General features: G+C 40.3%; 1 protein-coding gene across 1 annotated transcript in view; it reads left to right on the top strand.

Moving 5' to 3' along the window:
• LOC124121577 overlaps positions 1 to 20,591 on the top strand; it is a 207,548-nt gene that overhangs the window by 25,600 nt on the left and 161,357 nt on the right. The window lies entirely within an intron of this gene.

Here is a 20,591-nt window from a genome sequence, read left to right as displayed (position 1 = left end):
TACAAGACCCCCCAAAACCCAGACTACGGCCACCCCGCTATTGCTGATTATTCCGACCACGTCAGTAGCCTCTGTCCAACAAGGACCCCGCTATTGCCACACCTGATTATTCCGACCACGTCAGCCTCTCTCCAACAAGGACCACGTTATTGACTCACCTGATTATTCCGACCACGTCAGCCTCTGTCCAACAAGGACCACGTTATTAACAACCCTGATTATTCCGACCGCGTCAGCCGTTGTCCAACAAGGAACCCGTTTTTGACTCACCTGATTATTCCGACCGCGTCAGCCGTTGTCCAACAAGGACCCCGTTTTTGACTCACCTGATTATTGCGACCACGTCAGCCTCTGTCCAACAAGGACCCCGTTATTGCCACACCTGATTATTCCGGCCACACATCCGGTGTATATCTGAGTCTCGCATATACATCCCAAATTCTTAAAAAAAATATATCAATTTTATTAAAAAAATATAGTTTCTTTCGCTGTTTAGGATGCTACCAGATATCCATCACACTTGGTTATTGTGAAATAAAGTCTGTTCCCATCCAGCCTGCCTGAATGGTCAGATTCCAGCAGGAGTTCTCACTTATCGCACAGCCCCAGGGAGAGATCTGACAGTCAAAGCCACACCCAGCTGGTGTGCCGGGCCGTGTCCAAAAAACCGTGACAACCATGCAGAGGTTTGACCCAGTTTAAGTGACCCACTGGTCTGGCCTATTCAAACCATGGCCAAAATTCACTCAAAGAGCGCTGGCACCTGACATGCATAAACATGAATTCCTTCTCCCGGGGCCCGTAAATATTCATAACAACCAACTCGACGCACATGCTGATGGGCCGATTAAAGAACGCACAGTGTGATGTAAAAAATAGGAACTTTAACGTCCAGTGTATTGAATAGCCCATGTGGGCTCAGTCACAAATTCAGAATTTTTACTGCCGTCCTTGATAGGACCATTCCCGATTAAAATTTGTCAAAAGTCTGATCAAGATCCTGTGATTCCTGGTGGAAAATTCCCGAAAATTCCCGATCCTCTCGTTCTCAATCCGAATCTGATCCGATTTGTATCTTCCGCAAGGTAAAAAACCGACCGAATCTGCCCCGACAGCGTCCCGATTCTCCCGAATGCGATCCGACAGAGATCAGACAGTGACCGGACAGTGTACAGACAAAGACGGTTCGCATTCGGCAAGATCTGGACGCATTCTGGACAATTCATGCCTTATAAAAGGCGACTATGCTTGTCGTAAGAGGCCACTAACGGGATCGGGTGGTCAGGCTCGCTGACTTGGTTGATGCATGTCATGGTATCCCAATTGCTTTGATCCATGCTCATGATGTCAATCACTGGATGGCCTGGTCAACACTCTAATATCTACAGACCGCCGTCATATAGCTGGAATATTGCTGAGTGCGGCGTTAAACAACAAACAAACAAAACAAACATCACATATATTCCGTTCAGAGACTAGACGTAGCCTACGGTGCGGACTTCGCACAATCAATCGCATACCGTTGGAGACACACCTTTTCGTGACATTGTTCTATCATCAAGGTAAATAATAGAGGGGGGGGGGGGGGGGGGAAGAATAAGACGTTCCGTCATTGCCAAGGGTAGTTTTACATTTCAGGTAGCTCTTTCTCGGTCAAAGACGAGGAAGTCCTGCATGGTCTAAATGTATAACGGTTAATGCATAATGACTGTCGCGGGGCTATCTTGGTAGAAAACAATCTGACCAGTTGACAATCTGACACATACTATCTGCATACGACTGTACTTCCATCGTCAGCGTACATTATTCGACACAGATTTGTTTTATTTGTCTGCTAGTTTGTTGTTTAACGCCGCACTCAGCAATATTCCAGCTTTTTGACGGCGGTCTGTAAATAATCTAGTCTGGACCAGACAATTCAGTGATTGACATTATGAGCATCGATCAACACAATAGGAATAACATGACATGCATCAACTAAGTCAGCGAGCCTGACCACCCGACGCCATCTGGGCATCGTGACACGATATTGACTGACTGACCACTCCATCCAGTGTTACTATTTGACCGAACGTGTCGTTTGATAGCAAACGACAAACCATACTGGTGCCGGGGATATGATCCACGAAGACGCTTGTCCCCATCCCCATTCCTATATACGCAGCATCCCTCATGTCATGTGACCCCAGTCATTTCCTCTCTTAACACATTTGTCATATTTCATTTCTGACATGAATCTCGTTTGCTCCACCAGTGCGTAATGGTAATGAAAAAAGCCTCGCTATACGAGTAATGCCAATTTCATGTACATTATCAAGTTGCTGACACACCGAGAAATATAACAACACAATCGTGTCGCTACAATCAGATGGCGTTATTTACCAGACAGGACTGCTGTCATCTTTACAACCTGAGACGCTGCACCAGAACTCAAACTACACTCGATTATCCTCAAAAGTATCAAATTCCAGAAAATTCAGCAGTACAGCGAAGTTTGTTCAGTAGATCTAAGCGTAAAAATCGATATTGTGATTCAGGATTTTCCTCGAACACGTCACACTGCTTGTTGGAAATCCCGACTTTCATTGACTGATAGAAAATATAATATATCAAATAGACGAATTAATTAAATTGATGAAACTGAAAAATCGTACATGAATATATTTACGTTGTTTTGTATTATTTAAATCGAGTCGGTGTTAATTGTGTCCGTCTGAAGCCAGTGATCAGCTGTTGTGTGTGTAGTGCACGTACACTCGTGTCGCCATCCCGCCAGACAAGTCACTCACAACACATGGTGTGCATCGACACCTACATGCCTTACATTCCTGCACTGCAGGTGGTGATATTGATGTTGTAATGCACACAGCGCATGTATGTAGATATATGTATTTAGTCATTAACGAGCACGGGTGAAATGGACGAATGTCGATAACAGTGGTGATATATATCACGACGTGTCTATTAGCTTTGTACTGTCAATATTCTAGGAATTTTAGGATTTACGGAATAAGGAAAATCTCAGAGATTGTGCTTGTCACGCGTATTGTCTGTTATCTTACGAGGGGTCGTCGGGTTGTATTACTGGTCTGTTTAAATTCGGCCGTTTTCTTTTTATACTTTTAATCATTATTTATATGTTTATTAGTTTTCATATATACATGAATTATATTTTTGCAGTGGTAACCACGTGCAGAGCACCATTACGCCATGAAAATACGGGTCAGAATGGGTCTTCACGGTAGCAGCCACTCATTGTAAGGGGGCGAATAACGGGATCAGTCGGGCTCGCTGACTTGGTTGATGCATTTCATCGTATCCCAATTGCGAGGATCGATGCTCATGATGTCAATCACTGGATTGTCTGATCCAGACTCGATTATTTTCAGGCCGCCGTCATATAGCTGGAATATTGCTGAGTGCAGCATTAAACACACACACAAACACACAGTCAAACAGTCAAACAAACAGTACAATACGCCTGGAGGTCCTAATTGTATCTTTTCGAGGCCATCTCCCCGGGACTGACAACAGTCTTGATTTAGTCCAATTAGAAACACAGTTCCTAATATCCAAAGGCAATAGCAAAGACCCCCAGACCCCAGTTCTGTGTACGTGAATACACAGGAAATAAAACAATACAATTCCCCATGTTATCGCATGCCTCATTAGATATCAAACATATATGATAATATGTAAATCAACTTTTTACGTTATTAAACGTCAGAAATAGAGATATTATTTTAATAAATAACGTGATTGTGCATACTCGGACGCTTGTTCAGTATACAGACAAATATAATTATAATTTTTATCCTGCGAACGCCCCCTATCTGGTCCCCGTACATATTAGCCATGTTGGGACTCAAACCCAGTCCTACTACGAGAAGAGGTTACAAGAACTGGTCCTACCCTAAATTCCTGGACTCTAAACAGTAGATTAACGGTGCATTAAACCCAATAAAAATCATTCCTGTACGATGTGTTGTCATAATTATTTCCAACAGTGCTCTGTTATTTGCAACGTTAATAGTAATGATATTGTACTTGTTTGAACAACACGAGTGGATGGATAGCCAACAAGCGTCACGTCTAACCAAACCTCAAATTGGATTAGATACGTGCATGTCGATCAAGCGCCATGTATATTTCAAACTCTTGTACATTTCATGGTCTGACGACGAGCCATGCCGTTTGTTCATTGTCTACTGTTGCATATTTAACGCTAGAGAGTCGCTAATCCGTGTTTGACGTACATATCCCCGAAAATGACAGCGTGTATTGATTGTGGTACACATTTAGACATCGATTTGCTCTCTGTCAACCTGCCCCAGAGTACACGTGTGGCTGGTGCCGTCCGCACAGCGGGACCACACGGGGGGACAGATACCATTCATACCACACAGAAACCTCACTAATCCGAACGACACAGTGAACTGGAATAGAGGCTCCATTTATTATGCGCCAGATTCCGTTCATCAAGGCAATGCCCAGTCGCTACATTATCATCTGGGACTTTTATCAGTTTGCACTTAGAATTATTTCTCAACTCCTTAGGGATTATACAACACAAACTGCCAAATAAGGTGAAAGAAAGTTAACAGTAACATTATCATCTCATCCTATCGGGTACCCTGCTGGGTGAGCGCAAAACATATTTCGATGAGAGAGAGAGAGAGAGAGAGAGAGAGAGAGAGAGAGAGAGAGAGAGAGAGAGAGAGAGCACGTATTACGTGTCGCCGTTAAGCACGACTTTTACCTTAGAAACCCGAGCCGCTTGCCTTTTAGCGATCTCACCGCTGCGATTATGTGATAACGTCGCCCTGAGGTCGCCATGTTTTACGGGCCCAGTTGACAGTACGTGCGGTCAATTATTTAACTTTGATTGAACCGAGTCAACTTAGGTTATCACTTACGTTCATGATTTACGAATACTTACGAATAAAGCTCACATGTACCGCAGGTGGCCGCTTTGGTGTAACTCAGTGAACGTCTGTGGCGCCGACGCACCATATCATAACCGCATCGGTTGTCTGCGGATACTCTGCCTAGTTCATTCGAGCGTTCCTTATTTTCTTCCTGAGAGACCCCCATCGCATTCGACCGCTTTGTCTAAAAGTGGCGTAGAACTATACTCATGTACTAACTCACTTCCAACCCTCGGGGACCGCATCCCTTTATGACTGAGATAAAACATTCGTTAAGTAGATTGTTTCTCTCGGCAATAAAGTGCGACATAAAATAACAGTACTTACATCACCAGTGTTGTCTGTGGCAACACGTCTAGAAACAGTGTTGCCAATCTAGTACCAGTCTGTGGGTGTGGCACCGTCGACGCAAACTTAAAGGGGGTCGCGCCCCCGGGTCTAGTGTCTGTTTCCCGTCTACGTCTAGACGGTATAATTACTATCCTATCTGATACGGAGATTATTGTAAATAGATCAATCATTAACTGCAATTGATCAACATTTTTTTCAAAATGAGTTAGCTGAAAAGCCAAGTGTGTTTTGAACAACTTGAATGAAAATGTGTAGGGCTGTCAATTGACACTCCAAGTGCCTTTTTTATCCGTCGCTGGGATCGTGGATTGATGTTGGCTGGCGAATGAGCGCCATCTTGTGCTGCAGCTAACAGAATATACCTAGGGGAAGCCTAAAAATACCTAGACTCTCTCCCCATTAACATACATAGTGCCCGTTAATCTTGAAACAGTATATGAGCACAAACTGTCGATATTAGTCATGTTAATGAATACGCTGTAGTCCTGCACCATGACCGTGGAATATATTTATTTTATGAAAAAGTAATAATCTAGAAATGCATACAAACACAAGTCTAGCCAGCTCAAGCTTTTTATTTTTAGAGTCAAGAAGGATATTGTGTAATATAAGATTTCAGAGACTAAATGTTAGTCTAAATACGCTGTAGTGAGTCCAGATATTAAGATTTTCTCTGAACGATTAAAATTTAAATCACTTACTCTAAATATGTGCCACACCTGAGGACATAAGGACTAATTTTACAAAATAAAATTCTCTCGGCAGATGTTGATATCAAATTATGGAAGCTACTGTGGTATAGAGTTTTAGGCTTTAAGGATCATTATACAGAAAATTGTTCGAAGACACCCTTACGTGACGACAAAAAGTGCACAGATCTTCCCGTGATGTAACTAACATCAATAACTGATGTTTTGCCATCAACAATTTCTTTTGTTTTTTATAAAGGGGAAAAATGGTTTAGTTCAGCGAATCCCCGTCACTATTTTGAAACTACATCTGTAGAATTTCCGTCAGCAGATTTTCTGCGAGAGAATATCAGAAAGTTTAAAAGTTGGTAGGTCGCATCTGCATAATGTGTGACTCACAAATATGTGGGGAACACCAATGCATATATAACACTCGTGAGTCACGACTCCACGTTAAGGGACGCGCATTTCACAACTTTTCCTTCTTTTCTGCATATCACAACAAATTCCGCTCGGATATTTGATAGAAAACATGAATAATATACGTCACGGATAAAATACAAATCGCAACATGTTGTGTGTATGTTTATACAAGTCAGGTTCCCTATTATTTTCTTTTGATCAATTTTTATCATTTATGTAACTTTTCGTTATTTTTTTATTTATTCTGTTTTATTATTTTTTGGTGTGCGGTGGGTGTGCGTCCATCTTTGAACAAAATACCAACATTTGATACAGATGAAAGACTTCGTGTTTAACTCGTCGACATATAAGTATTTGTATAGCAAAGGATTTGAACTTTTGGGTCAGAGTACTTGTAAAATATACAAGCATTTTGATAAGAGGAGAAATGTTTTTTAAGGTCTTAACCACATGCACGCACGCGATACCCGAACAATAATATATAATAAGGCGTGGTTTGTGAATGTAAAATAATAATGTATCGTTTTATTGCCATTTACCGACACCCCGCCATTGCTTATGAAGTCATTATTCAAGTGTGATATGCAGGAGATCGGTGACTAAGTGATAACATAAAAAAGACCACACATTCCAGTCTGCACACGCTGCACATACCGCAGACTTTTATCACGGCCAAGCTGACAGTGCCGTGACGTCACCATGAGGAAAAGACGCCGCTCTATGACTCACGCTTCGACACGCCCCTCTTCACCTGTCGCGCGGTGACTAACCCAGCTAATCGCCGGACAATACGGACTTTTTCAATACACGGACCAACTTAACCGGACAACGCCAGCGCGGTCAGTTGTGAGTCATAGCATTGGTATTTAGAACCGGAAATATTTCAGTAGTGACCTTCTGTCAATCAAAGAACTGCGAAGCAGCAACTGGCATCCACATGTTACCTGTAGCTGTCATTCCAAGTACAACAAGCTCTGTCTAATCTGAAAATGTAATCATGTGTCATCTTTAAAATATGCATGTATAATTCGTTAGCAATTTTGCACACTCATCAAAATTCAGATACGCATTTAAATGACTGTCACGTGGAGGCACACAAATAGGAAGTATTTACAATTTGTGTTTCGTATCGGGTTGTAAACTATCCTAGTTCCGTGAGCTTTCATTGTGTAACTTGTTTTGCAAGATCATTTATAATATAAATATGTCAAGTATCTTGGTGGTCATGTGTTTATTATAATGATCGTGAATACTCGCCGTATATCTTGAACAGAAAGAACCGCACACAGTGGAGTCAATGCTATTTGGATATTTCTTCTTGGCTATTATTAATATGAATACATAATTATGAAAATTATAGGAGATACAGCTTGCGAACAGATTCATTATATTATATCACGCATGGTTGGTTGATATTAATATTGAAGTTATGTAAATATATGAGTACTACAGTGTTAATTATATGCAGTTTAAAACATACGTGAGTGATATTGTGATATGTGAGGTGAGGTGAAATGGGGTTTCACGTAGCGTTCTGGAGTATTCTACTCATATAGCGACGTGCATGCACGGTTTTATAGCAGCCGCAGTTTAACAGGTCTACCCTACTCAGACATATCAACAAACTCCGAGCCGACCAGTCCTTGTTTAGCCCCTTAGTGCCCAACGACAGGCAGGGTAACAACAAGTACCATCTTTTAACGCCTTTTGATATGACGTGGCCGGGGATCGAACCACAACCATTTCCTCTCCACGCAGCCGCTCAATACACGACATCGCGGAGGCCACTGACGATATGTACATTCGTGATTGATAAAACGTTTTTCTCCGTGGATACTCCCCGGGAAGACGAATAGCTCAGGTAATCCCAGTATCCCTGGTGATCGGGTGATTCAACCAATCCACAGTCCTTGTATAGCCCTGTATGAAATCTAACACAAAACACGAGCAACTGTTAGTTTAATCATTTAACTGAATGAAAACATCAGAAACATAATAAATAGTTGTAAGTGTATATCTTTGACTATAAAATGCATTCGAAAAAACACGTGCTTATTATTTTCTTGCCTCTGCTTTGTTAAAAAGTTCAAACAAAACCGTTAAAAGGGCAATGTCGTGAATCACGATACGTGTTTGTCAGAGCCATGTTAAGTGCGCTTACTCATAGGAAAATATGCGTGATCTGTACATGTTCATGAAACAACACGATATGCAATAAAAACTAAACACACGACGACTAAATTGTTATGTATATGTCAAGTATCACTTTACATTGACGCGTAAACAATAGAAATTAACATCCGTTCGGTGTTTTATAATCGTGAGAAAGCCATCGACATTACGTGCGTAGAGCATGCCAGGTTCACGAACAGTGTTGACAAACACACGAAATGTGGTTTGATGAACAGAATAACTAGATTCTGAAGCAATAAACATCAGTTATAACCATGCTGTTTTTGCACGAATGAGATACAAACATCAAGTCCGTGAAATGTACATCCGTTAACTGACCTCTATGAACCCGGTGAGAGTTGTATTTTTTGTGCCTGAAGCGCAATTATAGATATCAAGTTTTTTATAAATCCCTTTTCTGGAAAAAATCTAATATAATTATGATATCAGATCATTGAAAAATCGTAACCATCAATCATCTACCGTTATACCTTGGGGCATGACGTCATGCACACCTATCTACCCCCATCCTATCCCCCCCTAGGTTTGTCAGCACCATACCCGTGCTCGTGGGTTTCACCGAAGTGGTAAACGTCTGAGACCTGCATCACTTCGGGCTTTCCTCCCACATTAAGCTGACGCGCCGCGATATAACTGGAATACTGTTAAAAGCGGCGTTAAACCCAACTCACTCACTCACTCATCCTATCCTTGGGGGTGTAAATGTATTGAGAGAATATTCCCAGGTGATACCTCAGACGAGATGGTACCACACTTTTTACGGGGTGACATGTTTTGTTAACTTTGTTCCATATAGCTGGGTTCGATACATCACCATGTTTTCCACGCGTCTTAACTTAAAAACATCTCCACCTAATTTCTGAATCTTTTTCCAGATCGCCTTTCAACGCGTGAGTAAAGTACGTTCACGTTCGAGATTGAATACCCTGGAAGAAAATAAACACACACACTGATTAATGACACACACTGTAAACAAAAAACAGCATAAGTTGTAAAACCACATGACTTCCTCATTTGTAAAATCAATGTGAAATTTGGGGATAAGACTTTTAGCAGGAAGTAGGCATCCCCATGGCAAAATCAAAACGATGGAAATCGACCGAAAAGTTTAACTTAAGCTTCGGGTATATCAATGATCTGAGATCAATACATTATTTTTGGACATTACTTAGAAGTTGACGGATGACAAAATAGACACAATTTATAGACAATAACTTCTCTATTTACTGTAAAGGGAGAGTTCCGGTATAGACCCTTGTATTAGGATATTTACCGAAAATCTGTTTGGCAACGGACCCCTAGCGAAATGTCGCCTTTACAGTAAATAAAGAAATTGTTATCAATACAACGTGGTAATCTGATATTGTTCAATAACCATCAAATAGCCAATTCCCTCTCACGGTTTTATCCTCCTGAACTTGAAATAAAAGAGACAAGAGAAGCCTCATCTAATTTAAATATTATAATAATAATAATAATAATAATAATAATAATAATAATAATAATTGATTTGTAAAGCGCCTAATATCCATCGACAGTTGCTCACTGGCGCTGTGACAAGGTTAAAAAGTAATATCTATGTACATATGCCAACAATAAGGAGATCTATGTGCTTAAAGATTCAGAATGTCTACCAACTCACCAACATATGCCAACAATAAGGAGATCTATGTGCTTAAAGATTCAGAATGTCTACCAACTCACCAACATATGCCAACAATAAGGAGATCTATGTGCTTAAAGATTCAGAATGTCTACCAACTCACCAACATATGCCAACAATAAGGAGATCTATGTGCTTAAAGATTCAGAATGTCTACCAACTCACAAGACTGTGTGACAAGAGATATGACTTCCGCTTTCCAGGGGCGGTCGGGTAGCCTAGTGGATAAAGCGTCCGCTGGTCACAAGACTTGGGTTCGATTCCCCACATGGGTAAAATGTGTGAAGCCCATTTCTGGTGTCCCCCGCCGTGGAATTGCTGGAATATTGCTAAAAGTGGCGTAAAACCATACTCACTCACTCACTCAGCTTTCCAGTATTCAACTTCCCCTTAATATGGGGCGATATTCCAGCATCTACATTTCACAACTCGTGAAGTACAATCGATCGTGCTCTTTCTGTGAACATTTCAAAGAGCGCCGTACATTGTTTGCTAGACATTACTTAGAAGTTGACGGATGACAAAGTAGACACAATTAAGGGATAACAACTTCCTTATTTACTGTAAAGACGACGTTTCAGTGTAATCATTATACCGTTGTCAAGCATCATATAGCTCTTGTTCAATAGTTGATGTCAATCACTGAATTGTCTAGTCCAGATTCGATTATTTACAGACCGCTGTCATATAGCTGGAATATTGCTGAATGCAGCGTTAAACAACAAACAAACAAACAATAGTTTCTCGATCAGGGTTACAGCATGCAAGGTCTCAATAAAACATTCACAGTGATTTATGGTTGATATTTGTGGAGGACATTTCCAAATTTGACTTGTCAGAGACAAAAATGATGTCCGATGCAATTCCCTATTTTGACTTTTACCGCATATCCCGTTGGTTGTGTTCAGGTGAACAAGTACACATGCCCTTGCTTTGGTTTTTTGTCGGGTTCAGCCGGTAGGGACGGATACGCTCACTCTTTTGCCAACATCTGGTATCATCACTTATTTATAGTGATTCATAAACACATGCTTAGGATATAACTAGAATCATCAATGGTTTTAGTCGCTTTGATGTTTAGCCACAAAACATTATTTTCAAACCACACTCATTGTTAAAATATCGCAAACATTATTATCAAACCACGCATATTGTTTTGAGATCACAAACATTATTATCAAATTACGCTCTTTGTTGTAATATAACAAACATTATTATCAAACCAAACTCACTGTTATAATATCACAAACATCATTATCAAACCACGCACTTGTTATGAGATCACAAAAATTATTATCAAATTACGCTCTTTGTTGTACATGTAATATAACAAACATTATCATCAAACTACGCATATTGTTATGAGATCACAAACATTATTATCAAACCAAACTCACTGTTATAATATCACAAACACCATTATCAAACCACGTATTTTGTTATGAGATCAAAAAAACATTATTATCAAAACACCCTCGTTGTTATAATACCACAAACATTATTATCAAACAACGCATATTGTTATATGATCATAAACATTATTATCACATCACCCATGAGATCACAAACATTATTATCAAACTACACTCTTCAAAAAAAGAAACGCATAGTTAAAAAATAAGGATATTTATTAAGCGGATGTAAAAGTATCTACACAGAATATGCGTGCACACAGTAAAATGAAATTAGACACAGTGATCGACAAAAGCATTGTCGTCATTGACAGCATTAATTCAGTTCAGTCATTGCACATGTGTAGCCACAAGGGGGCGTCATGGTCAGTACCTGGTCACACCACCTCTTGCAGCCGTCACTGCTCGACACCTCCTTGGCACAGATTGCACAAGTCGTCGGATTTTTTCGTGGTGAATTCTCCGCCATTCCTCCTGTAAGGCGTTGACGGACGCGTCGATCAAGTTCGTCCCACAAATGTTCAATCAGGCGATTTGGACGGCCATAGAAGGACATTGATGTTCTCATTAACAAGGAAATTAACTGTTGCACGTGCTGTGTGTGTGGGGCCGAGCGTTGTCATGTTGGAACAGCTCCCTCTAACGGTCCAAAGTTGGGAGGAGGTGAGGACGCAAGTTTTGGTGTATGTATCGGTTTGCTGTAAGATTGCCCTGGACAACCACTAACTGTGATCTACCCGTGTAGGATATGGCTCCCCACACCCTGACACTCCCTCCACCAAATCGGTCCACCTGTCGAACGCAGTTCGGCGCAAAACGTTCATGTCGACGTCGGTATACACGGTGTCTTCCGTCCCGTCGTTGAAGAAGAAAACGTGAGTCATTGCTGAACCAAACGCGTCGCCAGTTCCTGAAATCCCATGCCTGTACTCTGTTGCACCACCGGACACGTCGTTGACGGTGTAGACGTCGCAAGACAGGTCCAACTTTTGGTCGTCTTGCTCGAATTCCCACTTCCCTCAGACGATTTCTGATGGTTTGTTCGGAAATTCTTCGCATACTAGGCACTTATCCTGCAGTGTCCGTTGCTGTAACAAATCGATTCCGAAGGTGATGCAACCGGATGTACCGATCCTGAGCAGGGGTGGTCACTCTTGGTCTTTCACTTCTGGGATGATCTTGAGTCGAATTAGTGCGGGTATATCGATCCCATAGTCGAGATATGGTGCTTTGGTGAACGTTGAAGTGTCTTGCAACGGCAGACTGGGACTCCCCTGCTTCCAAACAATCTATGGCGATATTTCGGTCAGCTGCAGTTAATCTTGGCATTTTTCGATCTCCGTTCACGTCAGAAAATTTGTAATGAACTAATGAATTTTGTACGGTCTTTTATAGTCAGTGTCTCTACTCTTGTTTCCAACATTTTGCACGTGCTTTGTGCTGAAAACTTTTTCTGAAAGCAATTTCCGTGCATTTTTGCTGATAAACGTTTACAAAAAACATTTTGAGATGTGTTTGCGCGCAATGCACAACAAACATGACATGATTAACGGGAATCAAACATAAGAATTGTCTTTATGATGATTGCTGGGAAAAGAAATCTAATTGGAATTCTCAAAACACCTATGCGTTTCTTTTTTGGAAGAGTGTATATACACTATTATGACATCACAAACATCATTACCAAACCATGCACATTTGTATAATATCACAAACATTGTTATCACACCACGAACATTGTTATGAGATCATAAACATTATTATCAAACTATACACGTTATTATGGCATCACAAGCATTATTATCAAACCACGCATATTGGTATGATATCACAAACATAATTATCAACCCACGCACCTTGTTATGAGACCACAGACAATAATATCAACACCATGCACATCGTTATGAGATCACAAACATTATCATCCAACGACGTACATTGTTATGAGATCAGAAACTTTATTTGTAAATCCCCACAAACATTTTAATCTGACCTCAAAACACCTTTAAAACCTCCACCATTGTTATCAAGCTACACAGATGTAACATCGCAAACATTATCATCGGACCATAAACATTCAATTTGTTATAAGCTCACAGACATTATTAGTAAAATCACAAACATTCTAATCTGACACCCAAAATGTTTAAAAACCTCAAACATAATTATCAAACAATGAATACACATTTGTAACATCAGAAACATTATTATCGGACCATAAACATTGGAATAATATCACAAACATTATTTATAAAATGACAAACATTTTAATCTGACCCCCAAAACGTTTAAAAACCTCAAACATTATTATCAAACAATGCACACAGTTGTAACATCAGATACATTATTATCGGACCATAAACATTGGAATAATATCACAACATTATTTGCGAAATTACAACCATTTTAATCTGACCAAAAACATGCGCCAACTTTCTTAACCTTTCCCAGATCGCCTTCCAACGCGTGAGCAAAGTACTCTCACTGTGGGGTTCCATACCCTGGAAGAAACCATCACACACTGATTGATGACACACACTGTAAACAGAAAATAGCACATGTTGTAAAACCACACCCATTATTATCAAACCAGACACACTGTTGTAAGATCGCATACATTATTTCTCGGAGATAAATAGTGTCAAAAAATCGCAAACATTATTTGTAAAATCACACTGTCAAACATTTTAAACTGACCAAAAACATGCTGTAAATTCACAAAACATTATAAGCGAACAACGCACGTGGTCCGAAGATAATTGCGACATTATCAGAACTCGCACATTGTTATCAGAGCACAAACATTTTTTTTTTTTATAAAACCTTAAACATTGTTATCTTATCCAGAAAAGGTTTTAAAACGTAAAACAATATCATGGGACCAGACACATTGTTATAGAAGCACAAACATTCTTTATAAAATCACAAACATTTTAATCTGACCAAAAACATGTTGTGAAACCGAAAACATTATTATCAAACCATGCACACAGTTGTAGCATCACAAACATTATAATTGGACCATAAACATAAGTATAAGATCACAAACATTATTTGTTTAATAACAAACAGTGCTTTTTTTAACCTAAAATAATTCCATCCAAAGCAATATTAAAACCACAAACATTATAATCAAACCACGCGCATAGTTGTAACCCCACAAACAGTATTTTCCGACAATAAACATTGGCATAAAATCACAAACATTTTAATCTGACCAAAACCATGCCGTAAAAACATTATAAGCTAACAACGCATGATTAGAAGATCAATCATGCACACATTATTATGAGACCAAAATATTGGTTATAAAACCCCAATTACCATCACAGCACATCAAAACCTATTATCAGACTACAAACATAATTTTCAGATAACTATTATAAATGCATAATATTTACCTTTTTCATTTAAAAAGACCCAAAACATTGTTGGGGTATATTACCGCATGTGTCCATATGCGTAACAAGAGGTAAAAAGATTTTGACAAAAACACTTTAGCATTGAATATATTCCGTTTTTTTATGAACACTAGCGACACGTTTATTCCAGACAAAGAATTTCCGTTCACACACATCGTACTTCGTACACAGTGAATCATACTGGAAGTATCATTCTTATCATGGCATGTTTCAGTGTGACAATGGTACCTCCTGGTATTTCCTAGTAATTCCTGGTATTTCCTGGAGATCTCTAACCGTCCATGCAGATGAATTAAAACAACCGAACCAGCACACAAAACCTGCCTGGCAAAAATAACAAACAGCATACACCTATGCCTGATGGTGATTAAAATGAAACAAACATGAAATGTTTTTTGGATGGCGATGTATTTGATGCGGTTATCACAGTTATATTTTGGACCTTAACTTTGCAGTGTTCCGGCGACTGTTTTCTAGTAACGTTTGAATGACCTTTGTCATTTTTTGGTCAAACCCAATTTTCAAGTGCTTACTTTCTTTTGCTCGGCAGTAATCGTTAGCCAAAATGACAGCTTCGCGTTCTTATCACAATTAATACTTCATCTCATAGTGCGTATTGTAGAATGCGAAAATGCAAAATAAGAAGTCAAAGAATTGGCCTGGGGTGATGGAAATATCACTTGAACAACACAATATGTGACCAACCATGAGGTAAGGGAAATATCACTTAAACATCCCTATATGTGACCAACCTTTGGGTAAGGGAAATATCACTTAAACAACACTATATGTGACCAACCAGGAGGTAAGGGAAATATCACTTAAACAACACTATATGTGACCAACCAGGAGGTAAGGGAAATATCACTTAAACAACACTATATGTGACCAACCAGGAGGTAAGGGAAATATCACTTAAACAACCCTATATGTGACCAACCAGGAGGTAAGGGAAATATCACTTAAACAACACTATATGTGACCAACCTTGAGGTAAGGGAAATATCACTTAAACAACACTATATGTGACCAACCATGAGGTAAGGGAAATATCACTTAAACAACACTATATGTGACCAACCAGGAGGTAAGGGAAATATCACTTAAACAACCCTATATGTGACCAACCAGGAGGTAAGGGAAATATCACTTAAACAACACTATATGTGACCAACCTTGAGGTAAGGGAAATATCACTTAAACAACACTATATGTGACCAACCAGGAGGTAAGGGAAATATCACTTAAACAACACTATATGTGACCAACCTTGAGGTAAGGGAAATATCACTTAAACAACACTATATGTGACCAACCAGGAGGTAAGGGAAATATCACTTAAACAACACTATATGTGACCAACCAGGAGGTAAGGGAAATATCACTTAAACAACACTATATGTGACCAACCAGGAGGTAAGGGAAATATCACTTAAACAACACTATATGTGACCAACCAGGAGGTAAGGGAAATATCACTTAAACAACCCTATATGTGACCAACCAGGAGGTAAGGGAAATATCACTTAAACAACACTATATGTGACCAACCTTGAGGTAAGGGAAATATCACTTAAACAACACTATATGTGACCAACCATGAGGTAAGGGAAATATCACTTAAACAACACAATATGTGACCAACCAGGAGGTAAGGGAAATATCACTTAAACATCCCTATATGTGACCAACCTTTGGGTAAGGGAAATATCACTTAAACAACACTATATGTGACCAACCAGGAGGTAAGGGAAATATCACTTAAACAACACTATATGTGACCAACCAGGAGGTAAGGGAAATATCACTTAAACAACCCTATATGTGACCAACCAGGAGGTAAGGGAAATATCACTTAAACAACACTATATGTGACCAACCAGGAGGTAAGGGAAATATCACTTAAACAACACTATATGTGACCAACCAGGAGGTAAGGGAAATATCACTTAAACAACACTATATGTGACCAACCAGGAGGTAAGGGAAATATCACTTAAACAACACAATATGTGACCAACCTTGAGGTAAGGGAAATATCACTTAAACAACACTATATGTGACCAACCATGAGGTAAGGGAAATATCACTTAAACAACACTATATGTGACCAACCAGGAGGTAAGGGAAATATCACTTAAACAACCCTATATGTGACCAACCAGGAGGTAAGGGAAATATCACTTAAACAACACTATATGTGACCAACCAGGAGGTAAGGGAAATATCACTTAAACAACACTATATGTGACCAACCAGGAGGTAAGGGAAATATCACTTAAACAACACTATATGTGACCAACCAGGAGGTAAGGGAAATATCACTTAAACAACACTATATGTGACCAACCTTGAGGTAAGGGAACTTATGGGTTAAAAAATCACATTTTGGCGTTTCATTATATTTCAAAACTACAGTATCTTCGGAACACAAATATATAATTCACAATACCCCCCCCCCCCCCCCCACCCCCCCCCCCCCCCCCCCCCCCTACACACACACACACACACACACACCACCCCTACTCAAAAGCGTGAACTAACTTTTAACCTCTTCGTTTCAAATTGTTATATGACATTAAGATTTGACTGATAGACCTTATATGAACACGTGTCAACAGCGTTATATCGTGGTATGTGTTGGTGCTGTATACTGGGTGCATGCACTTGATTCACGCATCACATTGTCACCTTGCTTGTTTCCTGTAGATAAGGTTCAAGGAAACAACCAATTTCATCCCAAAAAAATCCCGATAACGCAATATATTGTTTTCCCAGTAAATAGTTTCTCTGTTTTTTATTGTGCAACCCTGCAAGGTTGTTGGGTGCATGGTTGGATATGGTTATGTAAAAGTAATAAACATACGACTGGTTGCACCTAAACAAAACGACTGCAACATATGCGTTCTGGGTTGGTCTGGGGAATCGAATAAGCTCTAAACGATTGTTGCGCGATACCAAGTCAGAAGAAAAAAAATCTAATTTCTAGGTTTGGAAAATAATATATATATATATACACACCTATAAGTGTCGACATGTGGCGCATATTTCACCATATGTTACTCTACATCCCCACTATACCATTTGTTTTGTTTTTTTGTTTTACACGCTAACACCAGTATTCCAGCTTTATGACGGCGGTCTGTAAATCGAAAAAAAACCGTTTGTCTTTAATTCCACGCTGTCTGTGTACAACAGCTGTTAACGATCACGCATACGCTCTTCAACAAAAGAAACGCACAGGTAGTATGTAAAAACACATCCGGTATATAAATTGGATATATGTTATTGGAAATGTTGGTGGTCTGATATTCGACAAACGGTACGCCAAAACGCAGCCATTGTCGATTTGCAATGTCTTAAACGGCATTATTTTCACATTTGTTAAAAAATGTCATGGAAGTTATGGCATTCGCAACTCGTGGTAGTGACTATAAAAAGGCAAGCATAAGCCAATAATTTGTCATTTAACTGTCAACATTTTTCAAGTTCGAAAATGCCGAGACTCAGCGCTGCCGATCGGAACATCGCCATAGGACGTATCCAAAGCGGGGAATCGCAGTCTTCTGTTGTATGCCACTCAACGTCCACCACAGCACCATTTGCCACCTTTGGGACTGATACACACAGTTCAATTCCACTGCAGGCCGTCCGAGAACCGGCCGCCCAAGAGTTACCACCCCTGCACAGGATCGCTACATTCGACTGTTCCATCTACGTCACCGCAATGCCACAGCTACGGAGACTGCAGGACGCATCCCTGGTTTAAGGAGGATATCGGACCAGACTGTCAGGAACCATCTTCGCGAGGCTGGAATCCGACCCAGATGACCAGTCGTCGTCCTTGTTTTGCAACAGATCCATCGACAGCGACGCTTGCATTGGTGCAATACCTTACAGCCTTGGAATTTGAGAAACTAGAGACGAGTGTGGTTTTAAGCGATGAATCAAGTTTTCTTCTTCACCGGCGAGATAGAAGACAAGGTGTTTATCGTCGTCGAAATGAGCGTTTTGACCTACATTGTGTACGTGAATTCGACAAATTCGGTGGCGATAGTGTCATGGTGTGGGGGCCATATCCGACACCACGAGATCTGATTTGGTTGTGGTTCAGGGAAATTTGACAGCAAATCACCACATGAATCAAATTCTTCATCCTCACCTTCTTCCAATCATTGACCGCCAGAGGGAGCTGTTTCAACAGGACAACGCTCCACCGCACACAGCTCGTGTCACTGGATACTACCCTCATAATGCCAACATCGACGCCTTGCCCTGGCCGTCGAGATCTCCAATTTGCAACCCAATCGAACACCTCTGGGATGAACTCGATCGACGCGTACGTCGACGTCAGAACACGCCGCAGACACTCCCACAACTGGCCAACGCGTTACAAGCAGAATGGCGCAGAATTCCGCAGAACAGAATTCGTACACTTATCCAGTATCCAGTCAGTGCCGAGAAATGCAGAGCCGTGATTGCTTCCCGGGGCGGTCACACGAGATACGAAAGTTCAGCACTATCTTGTGGCCTTATGTGAAATGACAATGAACAGTTTTCAATGCCTTTGTACAACGACAACCGAACTCTAAAATTTCATTTCTTTTGTATCCATGATATTGAATTAAATATATCGACTTTATTAGGTAGAATAAATTTACTAAAAATCTACCTGTGCGTTTCTTTTTTTAAAGAGTGTAGTTGAGTAGAGTTTTGCTAAAATCGATTTCATCCGCTTACATGCATTTCAAACAAACGAAGTAAGTGTTACCAGTGATGCAGATCTACGCAATTATTTGTATATTTAAAAACAGTATGTATGAATGTTTTGTGTGACTGTTGTGTATCCTGTTTGTCAATTACCCTCACTCATCCTCTTCTGGCAGACAGGATGTTATGTACCGTTAGCAAAACCGTTAGAGATTAGATAATATTTCAATTACGGCTTTGAACTTATTGCTTTGGTTCCAAGTATCTAGCTGGCTTCCATTTGTCCTTTGTTATTTCTAATCTTTTACCTATCAGTGCTAATTACCCCCGGAACCGCCTCCGTGGTCTAGTGGTTCGATCCCCGGCCGCATCATACCAAAACACGTTAAAAGATGGTACTTGCTGTTACCCCTGTCTGGCGCTCGGCATTAAAGGGCTAAAACAAGGACTGGTCGGCTCTGAGTCAGTATACTGTGTCTGAATTTGGTATTCATGTTAAACTGCGACATGGTATCTCAGTGTGCTAGCACTATAAATCGGCATCAGTCCGGACTAGTACAAGCAGCCACACACACACACGTGCATGTACGTCGCTATATAAGTGCAATAATCTTGGACGCGACGTTAAACCCAATTCGACTAATTACCCCCGGCCTCCCGTTTGTCCATTGTCCATTGCCAATTACCAATCAGTGATAATTTAGTCCTGGCTTCCAGTTATCTATAACTGTCAGCGCTTATTACTGTAAAGTGTTGGCTTCCATTGTCTATTAGGGCGGTCGGGTAGCCTAGTGGTTAAA

Source organism: Haliotis rufescens, unplaced genomic scaffold (genome assembly GCF_023055435.1).
Source record: "Haliotis rufescens isolate VD_foot unplaced genomic scaffold, xgHalRufe1.0.p SCAF_116, whole genome shotgun sequence".
Taxonomy (NCBI): Eukaryota; Metazoa; Mollusca; class Gastropoda; order Lepetellida; family Haliotidae; genus Haliotis; species Haliotis rufescens.
This window is presented reverse-complemented; position numbering and strand designations above follow the sequence as displayed.